At 45.2% G+C, this 6,803-nt stretch overlaps 12 non-coding genes and 1 pseudogene across 12 annotated transcripts in view; all 13 read left to right on the top strand.

Moving 5' to 3' along the window:
• The first annotated feature begins 762 nt into the window (after positions 1-762).
• Positions 763-881, top strand: LOC116945358 (5S ribosomal RNA; annotated as a pseudogene).
• Positions 882-1,437: 556 nt separating this feature from the next.
• Positions 1,438-1,556, top strand: LOC142928642 (5S ribosomal RNA). The gene has a single exon (XR_012944952.1). It is a non-coding gene; the product is annotated as a 5S ribosomal RNA (ribosomal RNA).
• A 427-nt stretch (positions 1,557-1,983) lies between these two features.
• LOC142927563 (5S ribosomal RNA) lies at positions 1,984-2,103 on the top strand. The gene has a single exon (XR_012944487.1). It is a non-coding gene; the product is annotated as a 5S ribosomal RNA (ribosomal RNA).
• Positions 2,104-2,533: 430 nt separating this feature from the next.
• On the top strand, positions 2,534-2,652 carry LOC142928834 (5S ribosomal RNA). Its single transcript, XR_012945145.1, has one exon. It is a non-coding gene; the product is annotated as a 5S ribosomal RNA (ribosomal RNA).
• A 252-nt stretch (positions 2,653-2,904) lies between these two features.
• Positions 2,905-3,023, top strand: LOC142926059 (5S ribosomal RNA). The gene has a single exon (XR_012942984.1). It is a non-coding gene; the product is annotated as a 5S ribosomal RNA (ribosomal RNA).
• Positions 3,024-3,454: 431 nt separating this feature from the next.
• Positions 3,455-3,573, top strand: LOC142928833 (5S ribosomal RNA). Its single transcript, XR_012945144.1, has one exon. It is a non-coding gene; the product is annotated as a 5S ribosomal RNA (ribosomal RNA).
• Positions 3,574-4,004: 431 nt separating this feature from the next.
• On the top strand, positions 4,005-4,124 carry LOC142927562 (5S ribosomal RNA). The gene has a single exon (XR_012944486.1). It is a non-coding gene; the product is annotated as a 5S ribosomal RNA (ribosomal RNA).
• Positions 4,125-4,376: 252 nt separating this feature from the next.
• Positions 4,377-4,495, top strand: LOC142928832 (5S ribosomal RNA). Its single transcript, XR_012945143.1, has one exon. It is a non-coding gene; the product is annotated as a 5S ribosomal RNA (ribosomal RNA).
• Positions 4,496-4,926: 431 nt separating this feature from the next.
• On the top strand, positions 4,927-5,046 carry LOC142927058 (5S ribosomal RNA). Its single transcript, XR_012943981.1, has one exon. It is a non-coding gene; the product is annotated as a 5S ribosomal RNA (ribosomal RNA).
• Positions 5,047-5,298: 252 nt separating this feature from the next.
• LOC142925789 (5S ribosomal RNA) lies at positions 5,299-5,417 on the top strand. The gene has a single exon (XR_012942712.1). It is a non-coding gene; the product is annotated as a 5S ribosomal RNA (ribosomal RNA).
• A 427-nt stretch (positions 5,418-5,844) lies between these two features.
• LOC142926946 (5S ribosomal RNA) lies at positions 5,845-5,963 on the top strand. The gene has a single exon (XR_012943870.1). It is a non-coding gene; the product is annotated as a 5S ribosomal RNA (ribosomal RNA).
• Positions 5,964-6,394: 431 nt separating this feature from the next.
• On the top strand, positions 6,395-6,514 carry LOC142927057 (5S ribosomal RNA). Its single transcript, XR_012943980.1, has one exon. It is a non-coding gene; the product is annotated as a 5S ribosomal RNA (ribosomal RNA).
• Positions 6,515-6,766: 252 nt separating this feature from the next.
• LOC142926370 (5S ribosomal RNA) overlaps positions 6,767-6,803 on the top strand; it is a 119-nt gene continuing 82 nt past the window's right edge. Inside the window, exon 1 of the ribosomal RNA XR_012943295.1 lies at positions 6,767-6,803. This exon is cut by the window's right edge and continues 82 nt beyond it. This is a non-coding gene — a ribosomal RNA (5S ribosomal RNA).

The following is a 6,803-nucleotide window of genomic DNA, read 5'->3' as shown; positions in this document are numbered from 1 at the left end:
GGGTGCGTGAGTGGGTTGATGAGTGAATTGGTGGGTGAGTAGGTGGGTAGGTGGTAGAGTGAGTTGGTGGGTTGGTAAGTGGGTGGGTGGTAGAGTTAGTTGGTGGGTTTGAAAGTGACCGAATGAGGGTGGGTGAGTGATTAAGTGATTGAATGTGTGTGTGGGTGAGTAAATGACTGATTGAATGGGTGAGTGAATGAGTGGTTGAGTGAGTGAGTGAATGAGTTGGTGGGTGATTGATTGAGTTGGTGGGAGAGTGAATGGGTGGTAGAGTGTCACCATTTTCACACTAGTACCTGAAATTACCGCCAATTTGTAAGTGTCAACTCCTTTTAGTTTTTTTTTTATGAATATGTAGCTTCGTTACACAAAAATCGAGTTTTTATTTGTTGAATCGTAAAATAGCTCAGATAAAATGGCATGGCACTTTCAGAATAAAAAAGTAGTCGGAGAGAAAGTGAGGTGTGTTGGAATACGATAGGTTACGCAGGATGGGAACGTGGCTCAATTTCTCATGCCATTTGCTGCATGGGTCGCTTTTTACACTTCGACTCATCCAGTGAGTGCACCTGCCAATTTCACGTCGATATGGTGTACTGCATTGGGATCAATATTTTCTTGTAAAAGAATGTTTGATGCCACTCTTTCGGGGCTCAACCAGGAGCTCAGAATAAAGGTTTTCATGAGCGATGACCTCCAGAAGTATAGTTGAATGTTGATTGTTTTATACATCTGAATGTGCGACAGGTATTTGCAAGCATGGCATACGACCATATCACCCAGAATGTGCCCGATCTCGTCTGATCTCGGAAGCTAAGCAGAATCGAGCCTGGTTAGTACTTGGATGGGAGACTGCCTGGGAATACCAGGTGTTGTAGGCTTTTGCATTGTTGTATCTGGATGGGTCGCTTTTTACACTTCGACTCATCCAGTGAGTGCACCTGCCAATTTCACGTCGATATGGTGTACTGCATTGGGATCAATATTTTCTTGTAAAATACTGTTTGATGTCACTCATTCGGGACTAAACCAGCAGCTCAGAATAAACGTTTTCATGAGCGATGACCTCCAGGAGTATAGTTGAATGTTGATTGTATTATACATGAGTGTTCGACAGGTCGCTGCCAGCACGGCCTACGACAATATCACCGTTAATGTGCCCGATCTTGTCTGATCTCGGAAGCTAAGCAGCGTCGAGCCTGGTTAGAACTTGGATGAGAGACTGCCTGCGAATACCAGGTGTTTGTAGGCTTTTGCATTGTTGTATCTGGATGGGTCGCTTTTTACACTTCGACTCATCCAGACTGTTTGATGCCACTCTTTCGAGGCTCAACCGGGAGCTCAGAATAAAGGATTTATGAGCGATGACCTCCAGAAGTATAGTTGATTGTTGATTGTTTTATACATCTGAATGTGCGACAGGTCTTTGCAAGCACGGCCTACGACCATATCACCCTGAATGCGCCCGATCTCGTCTGATCTCGGAAGCTAAGCAGGGTAGAGTCTGGTTAGTACTTGGATGGGAGACTGCCTGGGAATACCAGGTGTTGTAGGCTTTTGCATTGTTGTATCTGGATGGGTCGCTTTTTACACTTCGACTCATCCAGTTAGTGCACCTGCCAATGTCACGTCGATATGGTGTACTGCGTTGGGATCAATATTTTTTGTAATATAATGTTTGATGCCACTCTTTCGGGGCTCAACCAGGAGCTCAGAAACAGATCCCTGCAGAGTGGGCTGGTAGGACAAGTCTCTGCGCTGTCTATTACTGATTTTATACACCCAACAGCACGAGATTTCACTTCGTTAAAGTATTGAAAGGGGACGGACGGACGGACACATTAATCTATTGCAGGCTGGTACACTCAGTTTACAACTTCGTTTCTACCAGTATAATGGTTTTTTGAGCGATGACCTCCAGAAGTATAGTTGAATGTTGATTGTTTTATACATCTGAATGTGCGACAGGTCTTTCCAAGTATGGCCTATGACCATATCACCCTGAATGCGCCCGATCTCGTCTGATCTCGTGAAGCTAAGCAGAGCCGAGCCTGGTTAGTACTTGGATGGGAGACTGCCTGGGAATACCAGGTGTTGTAGGCTTTTGCATTGTTGTATCTGGATGGGTCGCTTTTTACACTTCGACTCATCCAGTTAGTGCACCTGCCAATTTCACGTCGATATGGTGTACTGCATTGGGATCAATATTTTTTGTAATATAATGTTTGATGCCACTCTTTCGGGCTCAACCAGGAGCTCAGAAACAGGTCCCTGCAGAGTGGGCTGGTAGGACAAGTCTCTGCGCTGTCTATTACTGATTTTATACACCCAACAGCACGAGATTTCACTTCGTTAAAGTATTGAAAGGGGACGGATGGACGGACGGACACATTAATCTATTGCAGGCTGGTACACTCAGTTTACAACTTCGTTTCTACCAGTATAAAGGTTTTTTGAGCGATGACCTCCAGAAGTATAGTTGAATGTTGATTGTTTAATACATATGAGCGTTCGACGCGTCTCTGCAAGCACGGCCTACGACCATATCACCCTGAATGCGCCCGATCTCGTCTGATCTCGGAAGCTAAGCATGGTCGAGCCTGGTTAGTACTTGGATGGGAGACTGCCTGGGAATACCAGGTGTTGTAGGCTTTTGCATTGTTGTATCTGGATGGGTCGCTTTTTACACTTCGACTCATCCAGTTAGTGCACCTGCCAATTTCACGTCGATATGGTGTACTGCATTGGGATCAATATTTTTTGCAAAATACTGTTTGATGCCACTCTTTCGGGGCTAAACCAGGAGCTCAGAATAAACGTTTTCACGAGCGATGACCTCCAGGAGTATATTTGAATGTTGATTGTTTTATACATATGAGTGTTCGACAGGTCTCTGCAAGCACGGCCTACGACCATATCTCCCTGAATGTGCCCGATCTCGTCTGATCTCGGAAGCTAAGCATGGTCGAGCCTGGTTAGTACTTGGATGGGAGACTGCCTGGGAATACCAGGTGTTGTAGGCTTTTGCATTGTTGTATCTGGATGGGTCGCTTTTTACACTTCGACTCATCCAGTTAGTGCACCTGCCAATTTCACGTCGATATGGTGTACTGTATTGGGATCAATATTTTTTGTAATATAATGTTTGATGCCACTCTTTCGGGGCTCAACCAGGAGCTCAGAAACAGGTCCCTGCAGAGTGGGCTGGTAGGACAAGTCTCTGCGCTGTCTATTACTGATTTTAAACACCCAACAGCACGAGATTTCACTTCGTTAAAGTATTGAAAGGGGACGGATGGACGGACGGACACATTAATCTATTGCAGGCTGGTACACTCAGTTTACAACTTCGTTTCTACCAGTATAAAGGTTTTTTGATCGATGACCTCCAGAAGTATAGTTGAATGTTGATTGTTTAATATATATGAGTGTTCGACAGGTCTCTGCAAGCACGGCCTACGACCATATCACCCTGAATGCGCCCGATCTCGTCTGATCTCGGAAGCTAAGCATGGTCGAGCCTGGTTAGTACTTGGATGGGAGACTGCCTGGGAATACCAGGTGTTGTAGGCTTTTGCATTGTTGTATCTGGATGGGTCGCTTTTTACACTTCGACTCATCCAGTTAGTGCACCTGCCAATGTCACGTCGATATGGTGTACTGCATTGGGATCAATATTTTTTGTAATATAATGTTTGATGCCACTCTTTTGGGGCTCAACCAGGAGCTCAGAAACAGATCCTTGCAGAGTGGGCTGGTAGGACAAGTCTCTGCGCTGTCTATTACTGATTTTATACACCCAACAGCACGATATTTCACTTCGTTAAAGTATTGAAAGGGGACGGACGGACGGACGGACACATTAATCTATTGCAGGCTGGTACACTCAGTTTACAACTTCGTTTCTACCAGTATAATGGTTTTTTGAGCGATGACCTCCAGAAGTATAGTTGAATGTTGATTGTTTTATACATCTGAATGTGCGACAGGTCTTTCCAAGCATGGCCTATGACCATATCACCCTGAATGCGCCCGATCTCGTCTGATCTCGTGAAGCTAAGCAGAGCCGAGCCTGGTTAGTACTTGGATGGGAGACTGCCTGGGAATACCAGGTGTTGTAGGCTTTTGCATTGTTGTATCTGGATGGGTCGCTTTTTACACTTCGACTCATCCAGTTAGTGCACCTGCCAATTTCACGTCGATATGGTGTACTGCATTGGGATCAATATTTTTTGCAAAATACTGTTTGATGCCACTCTTTCGGGGCTAAACCAGGAGCTCAGAATAAACGTTTTCACGAGCGATGACCTCCAGGAGTATATTTGAATGTTGATTGTTTTATACATATGAGTGTTCGACAGGTCTCTGCAAGCACGGCCTACGACCATATCACCCTGAATGCGCCCGATCTCGTCTGATCTCGGAAGCTAAGCATGGTCGAGCCTGGTTAGTACTTGGATGGGAGACTGCCTGGGAATACCAGGTGTTGTAGGCTTTTGCATTGTTGTATCTGGATGGGTCGCTTTTTACACTTCGACTCATCCAGTTAGTGCACCTGCCAATTTCACGTCGATATGGTGTACTGTATTGGGATCAATATTTTTTGTAATATAATGTTTGATGCCACTCTTTCGGGGCTCAACCAGGAGCTCAGAAACAGGTCCCTGCAGAGTGGGCTGGTAGGACAAGTCTCTGCGCTGTCTATTACTGATTTTATACACCCAACAGCACGAGATTTCACTTCGTTAAAGTATTGAAAGGGGACGGACGGACGGACGGACACATTAATCTATTGCAGGCTGGTACAATCAGTTTACAACTTCGTTTCTACCAGTATAAAGGTTTTTTGAGCGATGACCTCCAGAAGTATAGTTGAATGTTGATTGTTTTATACATCTGAATGTGCGACAGGTCTTTCCAAGCATGGCCTACGACCATATCACCCTGAATGCGCCCGATCTCGTCTGATCTCGTGAAGCTAAGCAGAGTCGAGCCTGGTTAGTACTTGGATGGGAGACTGCCTGGGAATACCAGGTGTTGTAGGCTTTTGCATTGTTGTATCTGGATGGGTCGCTTTTTACACTTCGACTCATCCAGTTAGTGCACCTGCCAATTTCACGTTGATATGGTGTACTGCATTGGGATCAATATTTTTTGCAAAATACTGTTTGATGCCACTCTTTCGGGGCTAAACCAGGAGCTCAGAATAAACGTTTTCACGAGCGATGACCTCCAGGAGTATATTTGAATGTTGATTGTTTTATACATATGAGTGTTCGACAGGTTTCTGCAAGCACGGCCTACGACCATATCACCCTGAATGCGCCCGATCTCGTCTGATCTCGGAAGCTAAGCATGGTCGAGCCTGATTAGTACTTGGATGGGAGACTGCCTGGGAATACCAGGTGTTGTAGGCTTTTGCATTGTTGTATCTGGATGGGTCGCTTTTTACACTTCGACTCATCCAGTTAGTGCACCTGCCAATTTCACGTCGATATGGTGTACTGTATTGGGATAAATATTTTTTGTAATATAATGTTTGATGCCACTCTTTCGGGGCTCAACCAGGAGCTCAGAAACAGGTCCCTGCAGAGTGGGCTGCTAGGACAAGTCTCTGCGCTGTCTATTACTGATTTTATACACCCAACAGCACGAGATTTCACTTCGTTAAAGTATTGAAAGGGGACGGACGGACGGACACATTAATCTATTGCAGGCTGGTACAATCAGTTTACAACTTCGTTTCTACCAGTATAAAGGTTTTTTGAGCGATGACCTCCAGAAGTATAGTTGAATGTTGATTGTTTAATACATCTGAATGTGCGACAGGTCTTTCCAAGCATGGCCTACGACCATATCACCCTGAATTCGCCCGATCTCGTCTGATTTCGGAAGCTAAGCATGGTCGAGCCTGGTTAGTACTTGGATGGGAGACTGCCTGGGAATACCAGGTGTTGTAGGCTTTTGCATTGTTGTATCTGGATGGGTCGCTTTTTACACTTCGACTCATCCAGTTAGTGCACCTGCCAATTTCACGTCGATATGGTGTACTGTATTGGGATCAATATTTTTTGTAATATAATGTTTGATGCCACTCTTTCGGGGCTCAACCAGGAGCTCAGAAACAGGTCCCTGCAGAGTGGGCTGGTAGGACAAGTCTCTGCGCTGTCTATTACTGATTTTATACACCCAACAACACGAGATTTCACTTCGTTAAAGTATTGAAAGGGGACGGACGGACGGACGGACACATTAATCTATTGCAGGCTGGTACAATCAGTTTACAACTTCGTTTCTACCAGTATAAAGGTTTTTTGAGCGATGACCTCCAGAAGTATAGTTGAATGTTGATTGTTTTATACATCTGAATGTGCGACAGGTCTTTCCAAGCATGGCCTACGACCATATCACCCTGAATGCGCCCGATCTCGTCTGATCTCGTGAAGCTAAGCAGAGTCGAGCCTGGTTAGTACTTGGATGGGAGACTGCCTGGGAATACCAGGTGTTGTAGGCTTTTGCATTGTTGTATCTGGATGGGTCGCTTTTTACACTTCGACTCATCCAGTTAGTGCACCTGCCAATTTCACGTCGATATGGTGTACTGCATTGGGATCAATATTTTTTGCAAAATACTGTTTGATGCCACTCTTTCGGGGCTAAACCAGGAGCTCAGAATGAACGTTTTCACGAGCGACGACCTCCAGGAGTATATTTGAATGTTGATTGTTTTATACATATGAGTGTTCGACAGGTTTCTGCAAGCACGGCCTACGACCATATCACCCAGAATGCGCCCGATCTCG

The sequence above is a fragment of the Petromyzon marinus genome, chromosome 23 (assembly GCF_048934315.1).
Source record: "Petromyzon marinus isolate PM22_M1 ecotype Great Lakes invasive population chromosome 23, UKy_Petmar_22M1.pri1.0, whole genome shotgun sequence".
Lineage (NCBI taxonomy): Eukaryota > Metazoa > Chordata > Hyperoartia > Petromyzontiformes > Petromyzontidae > Petromyzon > Petromyzon marinus.
This window is presented reverse-complemented; position numbering and strand designations above follow the sequence as displayed.